Raw genomic sequence first — 20,794 nt, 5'->3', positions numbered from 1 at the left:
CACTGTCCCCCTGACACTGTCCCCCTGACACTGTCCCTGACACTGTCCCCCTGACACTGTCCCCCTGACACTGTCCCTGACACTGTCCCCCTGACACTGTCCCCCTGACACTGTCCCTGACACTGTCCCTGACACTGTCCCCCTGACACTGTCCCCCTGACACTGACCCTGACACTGTCCCCCTGACACTGTCCCTGACACTGTCCCTGACACTGTCCCCCTGACACTGTCCCCCTGACACTGTCCCTGAGACTGTCCCCCTGACACTGTCCCCCTGACACTGTCCCCCTGACACTGTCCCCCTGACACTGTCCCTGACACTGTCCCTGACACTGTCCCCCTGACACTGTCCCTGACACTGTCCCTGACACTGTCCCCCTGACACTGTCCCTGACACTGTCCCCCTGACACTGTCCCACTGACACTGTCCCCCTGACACTGTCCCTGACACTGTCCCCCTGACACTGTCCCTGACACTGTCCCCCTGACACTGTCCCTGACACTGTCCCCCGACACTGTCCCGGACACTGTCCCCCTGACACTGTCCCTGACACTGTCCCTGACACTGTCGCTGACACTGTCCCCCTGACACTGTCCCCCTGACACTGTCCCTGACACTGTCCCCCTGACACTTTCCCCCTGACACTGTCCCTGACACTGTCCCTGACACTGTCCCCCTGACACTGTCTCCCTGACACTGTCCCCCTGACACTGTCCCTGACACTGTCCCCCTGACACTGACCCTGACACTGTCCCCCTGACACTGTCCCTGACACTTTCCCCCTGACACTGTCCCTGACACTGTCCCTGACACTGTCCCTGTCACTGTCCCCCCGACACTGTCCCTGACACTGTCCCCCTGACACTGTCCCTGACACTGTCCCCCTGACACTGTCCCCCTGACACTGTCCCCCTGACACTGTCCCCCTGACACTGACCCTGACACTGTCCCTAACACTGTCCCCCTGACACTGTCCCTGACACTGTCCCCCTGACACTGTCCCCCTGACACTGTCCCTGACACTGTCCCCCTGACACTGTCCCCCTGACAATGACACTGTCCCCCTGACACTGTCCCTGAGACTGTCCCCCTGACACTGTCCCCCTGACACTGTCCCCCTGACACTGTCCCCCTGACAATGTCCCTGACACTGTCCCTGACACTGTCCCCCTGACACTGTCCCTGACACTGTCCCTGACACTGTCCCCCTGACACTGTCCCCCTGACACTGTCCCTGACTCTGTCCCCCTGACACTGTCCCTGACACTGTCCCTGACACTGTCCCTGACACTGTCCCGCTGACACTGTCTCCCTGACACTGTCCCCCTGACACTGTCCCCCTGACACTGTCCCCCTGACACTGTCCCTGACACTGTCCCCCTGACACTGTCCCCCTGACACTGTCCCTGACACTGTCCCCCTGACACTGTCCCTGACACTGTCCCCCTGACACTGTCCCCCTGACACTGTCCCCCTGACACTGTCCCTGACACTGTCCCCCTGACACTGTCTCTGACACTGTCCCCCTGACACTGTCCCTGACACTGTCCCCCTGACACTGTCCCCCTGACACTGTCCCCCTGACACTGTCCCTGACACTGTCCCCCTGACACTGTCCCCCTGACACTGTCCCTGACACTGACCACCTGACACTGTCCCCCTGACACTGTCCCCCTGACACTGTCCCTGACACTGTCCCCCTGACACTGTCCCTGACACTGTCCCTGACACTGTCCCTGACACTGTCCCCCTGACACTGTCCCCCTGACACTGTCCCTGACACTGACCCCCTGACACTGTCCCTGACACTGTCCCTGACACCGACCCCCTGACACTGTCCCTGACACTGTCCCCCTGACACTGTCCCTGACACTGTCCCCCTGACACTGTCCCCCTGACACTGTCCCCCTGACACTGTCCCTGACACTGTCCCCCTGACACTGTCCCTGACACTGTCCCTGACACTGTCCCCCTGACACTGTCCCTGACACTGTCTCCCTGACACTGTCCCCCTGACACTGTCCCTCACACTGTCCCCCTGACACTGTCCCCCTGACACTGTCCCTGACACTGTCCCCCTGACACTGTCCCCCTGACACTGTCCCCCTGACACTGTCCCTGACACTGTCCCCCTGACACTGTCCCCCTGACACTGTCCCTGACACTGTCCCTGACACTGTCCCCCTGACATTGTCCCTGACACTGTCCCCCTGACACTGTCCCCCTGACACTGTCCCCCTGACACTGTCCCCCTGACATTGTCCCTGACACTGTCCCCCTGACACTGTCCCTGACACTGTCCCCCTGACACTGTCCCCCTGACACTGTCCCCCTGACACTGTCCCTGACACTGTCCCTGACACTGTCCCCCTGACACTGTCCCTGACACTGTCCCCCTGACACTGTCCCTGACACCGTCACTGACACTGTCCCCCTGATACTGTCCCTGACACTGTCCCCCTGACACTGTCCCCCTGACACTGTCCCTGACACTGTCCCCCTGACACTGTCCCTGACACTGTCCCCCTGACACTGTCCCTGACACTGTCCCTGACACTGTCCCTGACACTGTCCCCCAGACACTGTCTCCCTGACAATGTCCCCCTGACACTGTCCCTGACACTGTCCCCCTGACACTGTCCCTGACACTGTCCCCCTGACACTGTCCCTGACACTGTCCCTGACACTGTCCCTGACACTGTCCCCCAGACACTGTCCCCCTGACACTGTCCCCCTGACACTGTCCCCCTTACACTGTCCCTGACACTGTGTCCCTGACACTGTCCCCCTGACACTGTCCCTGACACTGTCCCTGACACTGTCCCCCTGACACTGTCCCTGACACTGTCCACCTGACGCTGTCCCCCTGACACCGTCCCTGACACTGTGTCCCTGACACTGTCCCCCTGACACTGCCCCCCTGACACCGTCCCTGACACTGTGTCCCTGACACTATCCCCCTGACACTGTCCCCCCGACACTGCCCGTGACACTGTCCCTGACACTGTCCCCCTGACACTGTCCCTGACACTGTCCCCCTGACACTGTCCCTGACACTGTCACCCTGACACTGTCCCTGACACTGTCCCCCTGACACTGTCCCCCTGACACTGTCCCTGACAATGTCCCTGACACTGTCCCTCTGAGACTGTCCCTGACACTGTCCCTGACACTGTCCCCCGGACACTGTCCCCCTGACACTGTCCCTGACACTGTCCCCCTGACACTGTCCCCCTGACACTGACACTGACACTGTCTCCCTGACACTGTCCCCCTGACACTGTCCCTCTGAGACTGTCCCTGACACTGTCCCTGACACTGTCCCCCTGACACTGTCCCCCTGACACTGTCCCCCTGACACTGTCCCTGACACTGCCCCTGACACTGTCCCTGACACTGTCCCCCGACACTGTCCCCCTGACACTGTCCCTGACACTGTCCCCCTGACACTGTCCCCCTGACACTGTCCCTGACACTGTCCCCCTGACACTGTCCCCCTGACACTGTCCCTGACACTGTCCCTGACACTGTCCCCCTGACACTGTCCCCCTGATACTGACACTGTCCCCCTGACACTGTCCCTGACACTGTCCCTGACACTGTCCCCCTGACACTGACCCCCTGACACTGTCCCTGAGACTGTCCCCCTGACACTGTCCCCCTGACACTGTCCCCCTGACACTGTCCCCCTGACAATGTCCCTGACACTGTCCCTGACACTGTCCCCCTGACACTGTCCCTGACACTGTCCCTGACACTGTCCCCCTGACACTGTCCCCCTGACACTGTCCCTGACTCTGTCCCCCTGACACTGTCCCTGACACTGTCCCTGACACTGTCCCTGACACTGTCCCTGACACTGTCCCGCTGACACTGTCTCCCTGACACTGTCCCCCTGACACTGTCCCTGACACTGTCCCCCTGACACTGACCCTGACACTGTCCCCCCGACACTGTCCCTGACACTGTCCCCCTGACACTGTCCCTGACACTGTCCCTAACACTGTCCCCCTGACACTGTCCCCGACACTGTCCCCCTGACACTGTCTCTGACACTGTCCCTGACACTGTCCCTGACACTGTCCCCCTGACACTGTCCCCCTGACACTGTCCCTGACACTGTCCCCCTGTCACTGTCCCCCTGACACTGTCCCTGACACTGTCCCCCTGACACTGTCCCCCTGACACTGACCCTGACACTGTCCCCCTGACACTGTCCCTGACACTGTCCCCCTGACACTGTCCCCCTGACACTGTCCCCCTGACACTGACCCTGACACTGTCCCCCTGACACTGTCCCTGACACTGTCCCCCTGTCACTGACCCCCGACACGGTCCCCCTGACACTGTCCCCCCCGACACTGTCCCTGACACTGACCCCCTGACACTGACCCTGACACTGTCCCCCTGACACCTCCCTGACACTGACCCTGACACTGTCCCTGACACTGTCCCTGACACTGTCCCCCTGACACTGTCCCCCTGACACTGACCCTGACACTGTCCCCCGACACTGTCCCTGACACTGTCCCCCTGACACTGTCCCCCTGACACTGTCCCTGACACTGACCCTGACACTGTCCCCCTGACACTGACCCTGACACTGTCCCCCTGACACTGTCCCTGACACTGTCCCTGACACTGTCCCCCTGACACTGTCCCCCTGACACTGTCCCTGACACTGTCCCTGACACTGTCCCTGACACTGTCCCCCTGACACTGTCCCCCTGACACTGTCCCCCTGACACTGTCCCTGACACTGTCCCCCTGACACTGTCCCCCTGACACTGTCCCTAACACTGACCCCCTGACACTGTCCCTGACACTGTCCCCGACACTGTCCCCCTGACACTGTCCCTGACACTGTCCCCCTGACACTGTCCCCCTGACACTGTCCCTAACACTGTCCCCCTGACACTGTCCCTGACACTGTCCCTGACACTGTCCCCCTGACACTGTCCCCCTGACACTGTCCCCCTGACACTGTCCCTGACACTGTCCCCCTGACACTGTCCCCCTGACACTGTCCCTAACACTGTCCCCCTGACACTGTCCCTGACACTGACCCTGACACTGTCCCCCTGACACTGACCCTGACACTGTCCCCCCGACACTGTCCCTGACACTGTCCCCCTGACACTGTCCCTGACACAGTCCCTGACACTGTCCCTGACACTGTCCCCCTGACACTGTCCCCCTGACACTGTCCCTGACACTGTCCCTGACACTGTCCCCCTGACACTGTCCCCCTGACACTGTCCCTGACACTGTCCCTGACACTGTCCCCCTGACACTGTCCCTAACACTGTCCCCCTGACACTGTCCCCCTGACACTGTCCCTGACACTGTCCCTGACACTGTCCCCCAGACACTGTCTCCCTGACACTGTCCCCCTGACACTGTCCCTGACACTGTCCCTGACACTGTCCCTGACACTGTCCCCTGACACTGTCCCTGACACTGTCCCCCTGACACTGTCCCTGACACTGTCCCTGACACTGTCCCTGACACTGTCCCCCAGACACTGTCCCCCTGACACTGTCCCCCTGACACTGTCCCTGACACTGTCCCCCTGACACTGTCCCTGACACTGTGTCCCTGACACTGTCCCCCTGACGCTGTCCCCCTGACACCGTCCCTGACACTGTGTCCCTGACACTGTCCCCCTGACACTGCCCCCCTGACACCGTCCCTGACACTATCCCCCTGACACTGTCCCTGACACTGTCACCCTGACACTGTCCCTGACACTGTCCCTCTGAGACTGTCCCTGACACTGTCCCTGACACTGTCCCCCGGACACTGTCCCCCTGACACTGTCCCTGACACTGTCCCCCTGACACTGTCCCTGACACTGTCCCTGACACTGTCCCCCTGACACTGTCCCCCTGACACTGTCCCTGACACTGTCCCCCTGACACTGTCCCTGACACTGTCCACCGGACACTGTCCCCCTGACACTGTCCCTGACACTGTCACCCTGACACTGTCTCCCTGACACTGTCCCTCTGAGACTGTCCCTGACACTGTCCCTGACACTGTCCCCCGGACACTGTCCCCCTGACACTGTCCCTGACACTGTCCCCCTGACACTGTCCCTGACACTGTCACCCTGACACTGTCTCTGACACTGTCCCTCTAAGACTGACACTGACACTGTCTCCCTGACACTGTCCCCCTGACACTGTCCCTCTGAGACTGTCCCTGACACTGTCCCTGACACTGTCCCCCTGACACTGTCCCCCTGACACTGTCCCTGACACTGTCCCCCTGACACTGTCCCTGACACTGTCACCCTGACACTGTCCCTGACACTGTCCCTCTGAGACTGTCCCTGACACTGTCCCCCTGACACTGTCCCTGACACTGTCCCCCTGACACTGTCCCTGACACTGTCCCCCTGACACTGTCCCCCTGACACTGTCCCTGACACTGTCCCCCTGACACTGTCCCTGACACTGTCCCCCGGACACTGTCCCCCTGACACTGTCCCTGACACTGTCCCCCTGACACTGTCCCCCTGACACTGTCCCTGACACTGTCCCCCTGACACTGTCCCCCTGACACTGTCCCTGACACTGTCCCCCTGACACTGTCCCTGACACTGTCCCCCTGACACTGTCCCTGACACTGTCCCCCGGACACTGTCCCCCTGACACTGTCCCTGACACTGTCCCCCTGACACTGGCCCCCTGACACTGACACTGACACTGTCTCCCTGACACTGTCCCCCTGACACTGTCCCTCTGAGACTGTCCCTGACACTGTCCCTGACACTGTCCCCCTGACACTGTCCCCCTGACACTGTCCCCCTGACACTGTCCCTGACACTGTCCCTGACACTGTCCCCCTGACACTGTCCCCCTGACACTGTCCCTGACACTGTCCCCCTGACACTGTCCCCCTGACACTGTCCCTGACACTGTCCCCCTGACACTGTCCCCCTGACACTGTCCCTGACACTGTCCCTGACACTGTCCCCCTGACACTGTCCCCCTGACACTGACCCTGACACTGTCCCCCTGACACTGTCCCTGACACTGTCCCTGACACTGTCCCCCTGACACTGTCCCCCTGACACTGTCCCTGAGACTGTCCCCCTGACACTGTCCCCCTGACACTGTCCCCCTGACACTGTCCCCCTGACACTGTCCCTGACACTGTCCCTGACACTGTCCCCCTGACACTGTCCCTGACACTGTCCCTGACACTGTCCCCCTGACACTGTCCCTGACACTGTCCCCCTGACACTGTCCCACTGACACTGTCCCCCTGACACTGTCCCTGACACTGTCCCCCTGACACTGTCCCTGACACTGTCCCCCTGACACTGTCCCTGACACTGTCCCCCTGACACTGTCCCTGACACTGTCCCCCTGACACTGTCCCTGACACTGTCCCTGACACTGTCGCTGACACTGTCCCCCTGACACTGTCCCCCTGACACTGTCCCTGACACTGTCCCCCTGACACTTTCCCCCTGACACTGTCCCTGACACTGTCCCTGACACTGTCCCTGACACTGTCCCCCTGACACTGTCTCCCTGACACTGTCCCCCTGACACTGTCCCTGACACTGTCCCCCTGACACTGACCCTGACACTGTCCCCCTGACACTGTCCCTGACACTTTCCCCCTGACACTGTCCCTGACACTGTCCCTGACACTGTCCCTGTCACTGTCCCCCCGACACTGTCCCTGACACTGTCCCCCTGACAGTGTCCCTGACACTGTCCCCCTGACACTGTCCCCCTGACACTGTCCCCCTGACACTGACCCTGACACTGTCCCTAACACTGTCCCCCTGACACTGTCCCTGACACTGTCCCCCTGACACTGTCCCCCTGACACTGTCCCTGACACTGTCCCCCTGACACTGTCCCCCTGACACTGACACTGTCCCCCTGACACTGTCCCTGACACTGTCCCTGACACTGTCCCCCTGACACTGTCCCCCTGACACTGTCCCTGAGACTGTCCCCCTGACACTGTCCCCCTGACACTGTCCCCCTGACACTGTCCCCCTGACAATGTCCCTGACACTGTCCCTGACACTGTCCCCCTGACACTGTCCCTGACACTGTCCCTGACACTGTCCCCCTGACACTGTCCCCCTGACACTGTCCCTGACTCTGTCCCCCTGACACTGTCCCTGACACTGTCCCTGACACTGTCCCTGACACTGTCCCGCTGACACTGTCTCCCTGACACTGTCCCCCTGACACTGTCCCTGACACTGTCCCCCTGACACTGACCCTGACACTGTCCCCCCGACACTGTCCCTGACACTGTCCCCCTGACACTGTCCCTGACACTGTCCCTAACACTGTCCCCCTGACACTGTCCCTGACACTGTCCCCCTGAAACTGTCCCCCTGAAACTGTCCCTGTCACTGACCCCCTGACACTGTCTCTGACACTGTCCCTGACACTGTCCCTGACACTGTCCCCCTGACACTGTCCCCCTGACACTGTCCCTAGCACTGTCCCCCTGTCACTGACCACCTGACACTGTCCCTGACACTGTCCCCCTGACACTGTCCCCCTGACACTGACCCTGACACTGTCCCCCTGACACTGTCCCTGACACTGTCCCCCTGACACTGTCCCCCGGACACTGTCCCCCTGACACTGACCCTGACACTGTCCCCCTGACACTGTCCCTGACACTGTCCCCCTGTCACTGACCCCCGACACGGTCCCCCTGACACTGTCCCCCCGACACTGTCCCTGACACTGACCCCCTGACACTGACCCTGACACTGTCCCCCTGACACCTCCCTGACACTGACCCTGACACTGTCCCTGACACTGTCCCTGACACTGTCCCCCTGACACTGTCCCCCTGACACTGACCCTGACACTGTCCCCCCGACACTGTCCCTGACACTGTCCCCCTGACACTGTCCCCCTGACACTGTCCCTGACACTGACCCTGACACTGTCCCCCTGACACTGACCCTGACACTGTCCCCCTGACACTGTCCCTGACACTGTCCCTGACACTGTCCCCCTGACACTGTCCCCCTGACACTGTCCCTGACACTGTCCCTGACACTGTCCCTGACACTGTCCCCCTGACACTGTCCCCCTGACACTGTCCCCCTGACACTGTCCCTGACACTGTCCCCCTGACACTGTCCCCCTGACACTGTCCCTAACACTGACCCCCTGACACTGTCCCTGACACTGTCCCCGACACTGTCCCCCTGACACTGTCCCTGACACTGTCCCCCTGACACTGTCCCCCTGACACTGTCCCTAACACTGTCCCCCTGACACTGTCCCTGACACTGTCCCTGACACTGTCCCCCTGACACTGTCCCCCTGACACTGTCCCTGACACTGTCCCCCTGACACTGTCCCCCTGACACTGTCCCTAACACTGTCCCCCTGACACTGTCCCTGACACTGACCCTGACACTGTCCCCCTGACACTGACCCTGACACTGTCCCCCCGACACTGTCCCTGACACTGTCCCCCTGACACTGTCCCTGACACAGTCCCTGACACTGTCCCTGACACTGTCCCCCTGACACTGTCCCCCTGACACTGTCCCTGACACTGTCCCTGACACTGTCCCCCTGACACTGTCCCCCTGACACTGTCCCTGACACTGTCCCTGACACTGTCCCCCTGACACTGTCCCTAACACTGTCCCCCTGACACTGTCCCCCTGACACTGTCCCTGACACTGCCCCTGACACTGTCCCCCAGACACTGTCTCCCTGACACTGTCCCCCTGACACTGTCCCTGACACTGTCCCTGACACTGTCCCTGACACTGTCCCCTGACACTGTCCCTGACACTGTCCCCCTGACACTGTCCCTGACACTGTCCCTGACACTGTCCCTGACACTGTCCCCCAGACACTGTCCCCCTGACACTGTCCCCCTGACACTGTCCCTGACACTGTCCCCCTGACACTGTCCCTGACACTGTGTCCCTGACACTGTCCCCCTGACGCTGTCCCCCTGACACCGTCCCTGACACTGTGTCCCTGACACTGTCCCCCTGACACTGCCCCCCTGACACCGTCCCTGACACTATCCCCCTGACACTGTCCCTGACACTGTCACCCTGACACTGTCCCTGACACTGTCCCTCTGAGACTGTCCCTGACACTGTCCCTGACACTGTCCCCCGGACACTGTCCCCCTGACACTGTCCCTGACACTGTCCCCCTGACACTGTCCCTGACACTGTCCCTGACACTGTCCCCCTGACACTGTCCCCCTGACACTGTCCCTGACACTGTCCCCCTGACACTGTCCCTGACACTGTCCCCCGGACACTGTCCCCCTGACACTGTCCCTGACACTGTCACCCTGACACTGTCTCCCTGACACTGTCCCTCTGAGACTGTCCCTGACACTGTCCCTGACACTGTCCCCCGGACACTGTCCCCCTGACACTGTCCCTGACACTGTCCCCCTGACACTGTCCCTGACACTGTCACCCTGACACTGTCTCTGACACTGTCCCTCTAAGGCTGACACTGACACTGTCTCCCTGACACTGTCCCTCTGACACTGTCCCTCTGAGACTGTCCCTGACACTGTCCCTGACACTGTCCCCCTGACACTGTCCCCCTGACACTGTCCCTGACACTGTCCCCCTGACACTGTCCCTGACACTGTCACCCTGACACTGTCCCTCTGAGACATTCCCTGACACTGTCCCCCTGACACTGTCCCTGACACTGTCCCCCTGACACTGTCCCTGACACTGTCCCCCTGACACTGTCCCCCTGACACTGTCCCTGACACTGTCCCCCTGACACTGTCCCTGACACTGTCCCCCGGACACTGTCCCCCTGACACTGTCCCTGACACTGTCCCCCTGACACTGTCCCCCTGACACTGTCCCCCTGACACTGTCCCTGACACTGTCCCTGACACTGTCCCCCTGACACTGTCCCCCTGACACTGTCCCTGACACTGTCCCCCTGACACTGTCCCTGACACTGTCCCCCTGACACTGTCCCTGACACTGTCCCCCGGACACTGTCCCCCTGACACTGTCCCTGACACTGTCCCCCTGACACTGGCCCCCTGACACTGACACTGACACTGTCTCCCTGACACTGTCCCCCTGACACTGTCCCTCTGAGACTGTCCCTGACACTGTCCCTGACACTGTCCCCCTGACACTGTCCCCCTGACACTGTCCCCCTGACACTGTCCCTGACACTGTCCCTGACACTGTCCCCCTGACACTGTCCCCCTGACACTGTCCCTGACACTGTCCCCCTGACACTGTCCCCCTGACACTGTCCCTGACACTGTCCCCCTGACACTGTCCCCCTGACACTGTCCCTGACACTGTCCCTGACACTGTCCCCCTGACACTGTCCCCCTGACACTGACCCTGACACTGTCCCCCTGACACTGTCCCTGACACTGTCCCCCTGACACTGTCCCCCTGACACTGTCCCTGAGACCGTCCCCCTGACACTGTCCCCCTGACACTGTCCCCCTGACACTGTCCCCCTGACACTGTCCCTGACACTGTCCCTGACACTGTCCCCCTGACACTGTCCCTGACACTGTCCCTGACACTGTCCCCCTGACACTGTCCCTGACACTGTCCCCCTGACACTGTCCCACTGACACTGTCCCCCTGACACTGTCCCTGACACTGTCCCCCTGACACTGTCCCTGACACTGTCCCCCTGACACTGTCCCTGACACTGTCCCCCTGACACTGTCCCTGACACTGTCCCTGACACTGTCGCTGACACTGTCCCCCTGACACTGTCCCCCTGACACTGTCCCTGACACTGTCCCCCTGACACTTTCCCCCTGACACTGTCCCTGACACTGTCCCTGACACTGTCCCTGACACTGTCCCCCTGACACTGTCTCCCTGACACTGTCCCCCTGACACTGTCCCTGACACTGTCCCCCTGACACTGTCCCCCTGACACTGTCCCTGACACTGTCCCCCTGACACTGTCCCTGACACTGTCACCCTGACACTGTCCCTCTGAGACATTCCCTGACACTGTCCCCCTGACACTGTCCCTGACACTGTCCCCCTGACACTGTCCCTGACACTGTCCCCCTGACACTGTCCCCCTGACACTGTCCCTGACACTGTCCCCCTGACACTGTCCCTGACACTGTCCCCCGGACACTGTCCCCCTGACACTGTCCCTGACACTGTCCCCCTGACACTGTCCCCCTGACACTGTCCCCCTGACACTGTCCCTGACACTGTCCCTGACACTGTCCCCCTGACACTGTCCCCCTGACACTGTCCCTGACACTGTCCCCCTGACACTGTCCCTGACACTGTCCCCCTGACACTGTCCCTGACACTGTCCCCCGGACACTGTCCCCCTGACACTGTCCCTGACACTGTCCCCCTGACACTGGCCCCCTGACACTGACACTGACACTGTCTCCCTGACACTGTCCCCCTGACACTGTCCCTCTGAGACTGTCCCTGACACTGTCCCTGACACTGTCCCCCTGACACTGTCCCCCTGACACTGTCCCCCTGACACTGTCCCTGACACTGTCCCTGACACTGTCCCCCTGACACTGTCCCCCTGACACTGTCCCTGACACTGTCCCCCTGACACTGTCCCCCTGACACTGTCCCTGACACTGTCCCCCTGACACTGTCCCCCTGACACTGTCCCTGACACTGTCCCTGACACTGTCCCCCTGACACTGTCCCCCTGACACTGACCCTGACACTGTCCCCCTGACACTGTCCCTGACACTGTCCCCCTGACACTGTCCCCCTGACACTGTCCCTGAGACCGTCCCCCTGACACTGTCCCCCTGACACTGTCCCCCTGACACTGTCCCCCTGACACTGTCCCTGACACTGTCCCTGACACTGTCCCCCTGACACTGTCCCTGACACTGTCCCTGACACTGTCCCCCTGACACTGTCCCTGACACTGTCCCCCTGACACTGTCCCACTGACACTGTCCCCCTGACACTGTCCCTGACACTGTCCCCCTGACACTGTCCCTGACACTGTCCCCCTGACACTGTCCCTGACACTGTCCCCCTGACACTGTCCCTGACACTGTCCCTGACACTGTCGCTGACACTGTCCCCCTGACACTGTCCCCCTGACACTGTCCCTGACACTGTCCCCCTGACACTTTCCCCCTGACACTGTCCCTGACACTGTCCCTGACACTGTCCCTGACACTGTCCCCCTGACACTGTCTCCCTGACACTGTCCCCCTGACACTGTCCCTGACACTGTCCCCCGACACTGACCCTGACACTGTCCCCCTGACACTGTCCCTGACACTTTCCCCCTGACACTGTCCCTGACACTGTCCCTGACACTGTCCCTGTCACTGTCCCCCCGACACTGTCCCTGACACTGTCCCCCTGACACTGTCCCTGACACTGTCCCCCTTACACTGTCCCCCTGACACTGTCCCCCTGACACTGTCCCCCTGACACTGACCCTGACACTGTCCCTAACACTGTCCCCCTGACACTGTCCCTGACACTGTCCCCCTGACACTGTCCCCCTGACACTGTCCCTGACACTGTGCCCCTGACACTGTCCCCCTGACACTGTCCCTGAAACTGTCCCTGACACTGTCCCCCTGACACTGTCCCTGACACTGTCCCCCTGACACTGTCCCTGACACTGTCCCTGACACTGTCCCCCTGACACTGTCCCTGACACTGTCCCTGACACTGTCCCCCTGACACTGTCCCCCTGACACTGTCCCTGACACTGTCCCCCTGACACTGTCCCCCTGACACTGACCCTGACACTGTCCCCCTGACACTGACCCTGACACTGTCCCCCTGACACTGTCCCCCTGACACTGTCCCTGACACTGTCCCTGACACTGTCCCTGACACTGTCCCCCTGACACTGTCCCTGACACTGTCCCCCTGACACTGTCCCCCTGACACTGTCCCTGACACTGTCCCCCTGACACTGTCCCCCTGACACTGTCCCTGACACTGTCACTGACACTGTCCCCCTGACACTGTCCCCCTGACACTGTCCCCCTGACACTGTCCCTGACACTGTCCCCCTGACACTGTCCCTGACACTGTCACTGACACTGTCCCCCTGACACTGTCCCCCTGACACTGTCCCCCTGACACTGACCCTGACACTGTCCCCCTGTCACTGTCCCTGACACTGTCCCCCTGACACTGTCCCCCTGACACTGACCCTGACACTGTCCCCCTGTCACTGACCCCCTGACACTGTCTCCCTGACACTGTCCCCCTGACACTGTCCCTGACACTTTCCCCCTGACACTGTCCCCCTGACACTGTCCCCCCGACACTGTCCCTGACACTGTCCCCCTGGCACTGTCCCCCTGACACTTTCCCTGACACTGTCCCCCTGACACTGTCCCCCTGACACTGTCCCCCCGACACTGTCCCTGACACTGTCCCCCCGACACTGACCCTGACACTGTCCCTGACACTGTCCCCCTGACACTGTCCCCCTGACACTGACCCTGACACTGTCCCCCCGACACTGTCCCCCTGACACTGTCCCCCTGACACTGTCCCTGACACTGTCCCCCTGACACTGTCCCCCCGACACTGTCCCTTTCACTGTGCCCCTGACACTGTCCCCCTGACACTGTCCCTGACACTGTCCCCCTGACACTGTCCCCCTGACACTGTCCCTGACACTGTCCCTGACACTGTCCCCCTGACACTGTCCCTGACACTGTCCCCCTGACACTGTCCCCCTGACACTGTCCCCCTGACACTGTCCCCCTGACACTGTCCCTGACACTGTCCCCCTGACACTGTCCCCCTGACACTGTCCCTGACACTGTCCCCCTGACACTGTCCCCCTGACACTGTCCCTGACACTGTCCCCCCGACACTGACCCTGACACTGTCCCTGACACTGTCCATCTGACACTGTCCCCCTGACACTGTCCCCCTGACACTGTCCCCCTGACACTGTCCCTGACACTGTCCCCCTGACACTGTCCCTGACACTGTCCCCCTGACACTGTCCCCCTGACACTGTCCCTGACACTGTCCCCCTGACACTGTCCCCCTGACACTGTCCCCCTGACACTGACCCTGACACTGTCCCCCTGACACTGACCCTGACACTGTCCCCCCGACACTGTCCCTGACACTGTCCCCCTGACACTGTCCCTGACACTGTCCCTGACACTGTCCCCCTGACACTGTCCCTGACACTGTCCCCCTGACACTGTCCCTGACACTGTCCCCCTGACACTGTCCCCCTGACACTGTCCTTGACACTGTCCCCCTGACACTGTCCCCCTGACACTGTCCCCCTGACACTGACCCTGACACTGTCCCCCTGACACTGTCCCTGACACTGTCCCCCTGACACTGTCCCCCTGACACTGTCCCCCTGACACTGACCCTGACACTGTCACCCTGACACTGTCCCTGACACTGTCCCTGACACTGTCCCCCTGACACTGTCCCCCTGACACTGACCCTGACACTGTCCCTGACACTGTCCTCCTGACACTGTCCCCCTGACACTGACCCTGACACTGTCACCCTGACACTGTCCCCCTGACACTGCCCCTAACACTGACCCTGACACTGTCCCTGACACTGTCCCCCTGACACTGTCCCCCTGACACTGTCCCCCTGACACTGTCCCTGACACTGTCCCCCCGACACTGTCCCTGACACTGTCCCTGACACTGTCCCTCTGACACTGACCCTGACACTGTCCCCCTGACACTGACCCTGACACTGTCCCCCTGACACTGTCCCTGACACTGTCCCTGACACTGTCCCCCTGACACTGTCCCTGACACTGTCCCCCTGACACTGGCCCCCTGACACTGTCCCTGACACTGTCCCCCTGACACTGTCCCTGACACTGTCCCTGACACTGTCCCTGACACTGTCCCCCTGACACTGACCCCCTGACACTGTCCCTGACACTGTCCCCCTGACACTGACCCCCTGACACTGTCCCCCTGACACTGTCCCCCTGACACTGTCCCTGACACTGTCCCCCCGACACTGTCCCTGACACTGTGCCCCTGACACTGTCCCCCTGACACTGTCCCCCTGACACTGTCCCCCTGACACTGTCCCTGACACTGTCCCTGACACTGTCCCCCTGACACTGTCCCCCTGACACTGTCCCTGACACTGTCCCCCCGACACTGTCCCTGACACTGTGCCCCTGACACTGTCCGCCTGACACTGTCCCCCTGACACTGTCCCGCTGACACTGTCCCCCTGACACTGTCCCTGACACTGTGCCCCTGACACTGTCCGCCTGACACTGTCCCCCTGACACTGTCCCGCTGACACTGTCCCCCTGACACTGTCCCTGACACTGTCCCTGACACTGTGCCCCTGACACTGTCCCCCTGACACTGTCCCTGACACTGTCCCTGACACTGTCCCCCTGACACTGTCCCCCTGACACTGTCCCTGACACTGTCCCCCCGACACTGTCCCTGACACTGTCCCCCTGACACTGTCCCCCTGACACTGTCCCTGACACTGTCCCCCTGACACTGACCCTGACACTGTCCCCCTGACACTGTCCCTGACACTGTCCCCCTGACACTGTCCCTGACATTGTCCCCCTGACACTGTACCTAACACTGTCCCCCTGACACTGTCCCCCTGACACTGTCCCTGACACTGTCCCTGACATTGTCCCCCTGACACTGTCCCCCTGACACTGTCCCCCTGACACTGTCCCTGACACTGTCCCCCTGACACTGTCCCTGACATTGTCCCCCTGACACTGTACCTAACACTGTCCCCCTGACACTGTCCCCCTGACACTGTCCCTGACACTGTCCCCCTGCCACTGTCCCTAACACTGTCCCCCTGACACTTTCCCCCTGACACTGTCCCTGACACTGTCCCTGACACTGTCCCCCTGACACTGTCCCCCTGACACTGTCCCCCTGACACTGTCCCTGACACTGTCTCCCTGACACTGTCCCCCTGACACTGTCCCCCTCACGCTGTCCCTGACACTGTCCCTGACACTGTCCCTGACACTGTCCCCCTGACACTGTCCCTGACACTGTCCCCCTGACACTGTCCCTGACACTGTCCCCCCGACACTGTCCCTGACACTGTCCCCCTGACACTGTCCCCCTGACACTGTCCCTGACACTGTCCCCCTGACACTGACCCTGACACTGTCCCCCCGACACTGTCCCTGACACTGTCCCCCTGACACTGTCCCTGACACTGTCCCTAACACTGTCCCCCTGACACTGTCCCTGACACTGTTCCTGACACTGTCACCCTGACACTGACCCTGACACTGTCCCCCTGACACTGTCCCTGACACTGTCCCTGACACTGTCCCCCTGACACTGACCCTGACACTGTCCCCCTGACACTGACCCTGACACTGTCCCCCCGACACTGTCCCTGACACTGTCCCCCTGACACTGTCCCCCTGACACTGTCCCTGACACTGTCCCTGACACTGTCCCCCTGACACTGTTCCCCTGACACTGTCCCCCTGACACTGTCCCTGACACTGTCCCCCTGACACTGTCCCTGACATTGTCCCCCTGACACTGTCCCTAACACTGTCCCCCTGACACTGTCCCCCTGACACTGTCCCTGACACTGTCCCCCGACACTGTCCCTGACACTGTCCCCCTGCCACTGTCCCTAACACTGTCCCCCTGACACTGTCCCCCTGACACTGTCCCTGACACTGTCCCCCTGACACTGTCCCCCTGACACTGTCCCTGACACTGTCCCTAACACTGTCCCCCTGACACTGTCCCCCTGACACTGTCCCTGACACTGTCCCCCTGACACTGTCCCCCTGACACTGTCCCTGACACTGTCCCTGACACTGTCCCCCTGACACTGTCCCTAACACTGTCCCCCTGACACTGTCCCCCTGACACTGTCCCTGACACTGTCCCTGACACTGTCCCCCTGACACTGTCCCTGACACTATCCCCCTGACACTGTCCCCCTGACACTGACCCTGACACTGTCCCCCCAACACTGTCCCTGACACTGTCCCTAACACTGTCCCCCTGACACTGTCCCTGACACTGTCCCTGACACTGTCCCCCTGACACTGTCCCCCTGACACTGTCCCTGACACTGTCCCTGACACTGTCCCTGACTCTGTCCCCCTGACACTGTCCCTGACTCTGTCCCCCTGACACTGTCCCTGACACTGTCCCTGACACTGTCCCCCTGACACTGTCCCCCTGACACTTTCCCTGACACTGTCCCCCTGACACTGTCCCTGACACTGTCCCCCTGACACTGTCCCCCTGACACTGTCCCCCTGACACTGTCCCTGACACTGTCCCCCTGACACTTTCCCTGACACTGTCCCCCTGACACTGTCCCCCTGACACTGTCCCCCTGACACTGTCCCCCTGACACTGTCCCTGACACTGTCCCCCTGACACTGTCCCCCTGACACTGTCCCGGACACTGTCCCTGACACTGTCCCCCTGACACTGTCCCCCTGACACTGTCCCTGACACTGTCCCCCTGACACTGTCCCTGACACTGTCCCTGACACTGTCCCCCCGACACTGTCCCTGACACTGTCCCTAACACTGTCCCCCTGACACTGTCCCTGACACTGTCCCTGACACTGTCCCTGACACTGTCCCCCTGACACTGTCCCCCTGACACTGACCCTGACACTGTCCCCCTGACACTGACCCTGACACTGTCCCCCTGACACTGTCCCTGACACTGTCCCTGACACTGTCCCCCTGTCACTGTCCCCCTGACACTGTCCCCCTGACACTGTCTCCCTGACACTGTCCCTGACACTGTCTCCCTGACACTGTCCCTGACACTGTCCCTGACACTGTCCCCCTGACACTGTCCCCCTGACACTGTCTCCCTGACACTGTCCCTGACACTGTCCCCCTGACACTGTCTCTGACACTGTCCCCCTGACACTGTCCCCCTGACACTGTCCCCCTGACACTGTCCCTGACACTGTCCCCATGACACTGTCCCCCTGACACTGTCCCTGACACTGTCCTTGACACTGTCCCTGACACTGTCCCACTGACACTGTCCCTGACACTGTCCCCCTGACACTGTCCCCCTGACACTGTCCCTGACACTGTCCCTGACACTGTCCCTGACACTGTCCCCCTGACACTGTCCCCCTGACACTGTCCCTGACACTGTCCCCCTGACACTGTCCCCCTGACACTGTCCCCCTGACACTGTCCCCCTGACACTGTCCCTGACACTGTCCCCCTGACACTGTCCCCCTGACACTGTCCCTGACACTGTCCCTGACACTGTCCCCCTGACACTGTCTCCCTGACACTGTCCCTGACACTGTCCCCCTGACACTGTCCCCATGACACTGTCCCTGACACTGTCCCCCTGACACTGTCCCCCTGACACTGTCTCCCTGACACTGTCCCTGACACTGTCCCTGACACTGTCCCCCTGACACTGTCCCCATGACACTGTCCCTGACACTGTCCCCCTGACACTGTCCCCCTGACACTGTCCCCCTGACACTGTCCCTGACACTGTCCCCCTGACACTGTCCCCCTGACACTGTCCGTGACACTGTCCCCCTGACACTGTCCCTGACACTGTCCCCCTGACACTGTCCCCCTGAAACTGTCCCTGACACTGTCCCCCTGACACTGTCCCTGACACTGTCCCTGACACTGTCCCCCTGACACTGTCCCCCTGACACTGACCCTGACACTGTCCCCCTGACACTGTCCCTGACACTGTCCCTGACACTGTCCCCCTGACACGGACCCTGACACTGTCCCCCCGACACTGTCCCTGACACTGTCCCTAACACTGTCCCCCTGACACTGTCCCTGACACTGTCCCTGACACTGTCCCCCTGACACTGTCCCCCTGACACTGTCCCTGACACTGTCCCTGACACTGTCCCTGACTCTGTCCCCCTGACACTGTCCCTGACTCTGTCCCCCTGACACTGTCCCTGACACTGTCCCTGACACTGTCCCCCTGACACTGTCCTCCTGACACTGTCCCCCTGACACTTTCCCTGACACTGTCCCCCGACACTGTCCCTGACACTATCCCCCTGACACTGTCCCCCTGACACTGTCCCCCTGACACTGTCCCTGACACTGTCCCCCTGACACTTTCCCTGACACTGTCCCCCTGACACTGTCCCCCTGACACTGTCCCCCTGACACTGTCCCCCTGACACTTTCCCTGACACTGTCCCCCTGACACTGTCCCTGACACTGTCCCCCTGACACTGTCCCCCTGACACTTTCCCTGACACTGTCCCCCTGACACTGTCCCCCTGACACTGTCCCCCTGACACTTTCCCTGACACTGTCCCCCTGACACTGTCCCTGACACTGTCCCCCTGACACTGTCCCCCTGACACTGTCCCTGACACTGTCCCTGACACTGTCCCCCTGACACTGTCCCCCTGACACTGTCCCTGACACTGTCCCCCTGACACTGTCCCTGACACTGTCCCTGACACTGTCCCCCCGACACTGTCCCTGACACTGTCCCTAACACTGTCCCCCTGACACTGTCCCTGACACTGTCCCTGACACTGTCCCTGACACTGTCCCCCTGACACTGTCCCCCTGACACTGACCCTGACACTGTCCCCCTGACACTGACCCTGACACTGTCCCCCTGACACTGTCCCTGACACTGTCCCTGACACTGTCCCTGACACTGTCCCTGACACTGTCCCCCTGACACTGTGTCCCTGACACTGTCCCTGACACTGTCCCCCTGTCACTGTCCCCCTGACACTGTCCCCCTGACACTGTCTCCCTGACACTGTCCCTGACACTGTCTCCCTGACACTG

This window comes from Scyliorhinus torazame, chromosome 14 (genome assembly GCF_047496885.1).
Source record: "Scyliorhinus torazame isolate Kashiwa2021f chromosome 14, sScyTor2.1, whole genome shotgun sequence".
NCBI classification, from domain to species: domain Eukaryota; kingdom Metazoa; phylum Chordata; class Chondrichthyes; order Carcharhiniformes; family Scyliorhinidae; genus Scyliorhinus; species Scyliorhinus torazame.
This window is presented reverse-complemented; position numbering follows the sequence as displayed.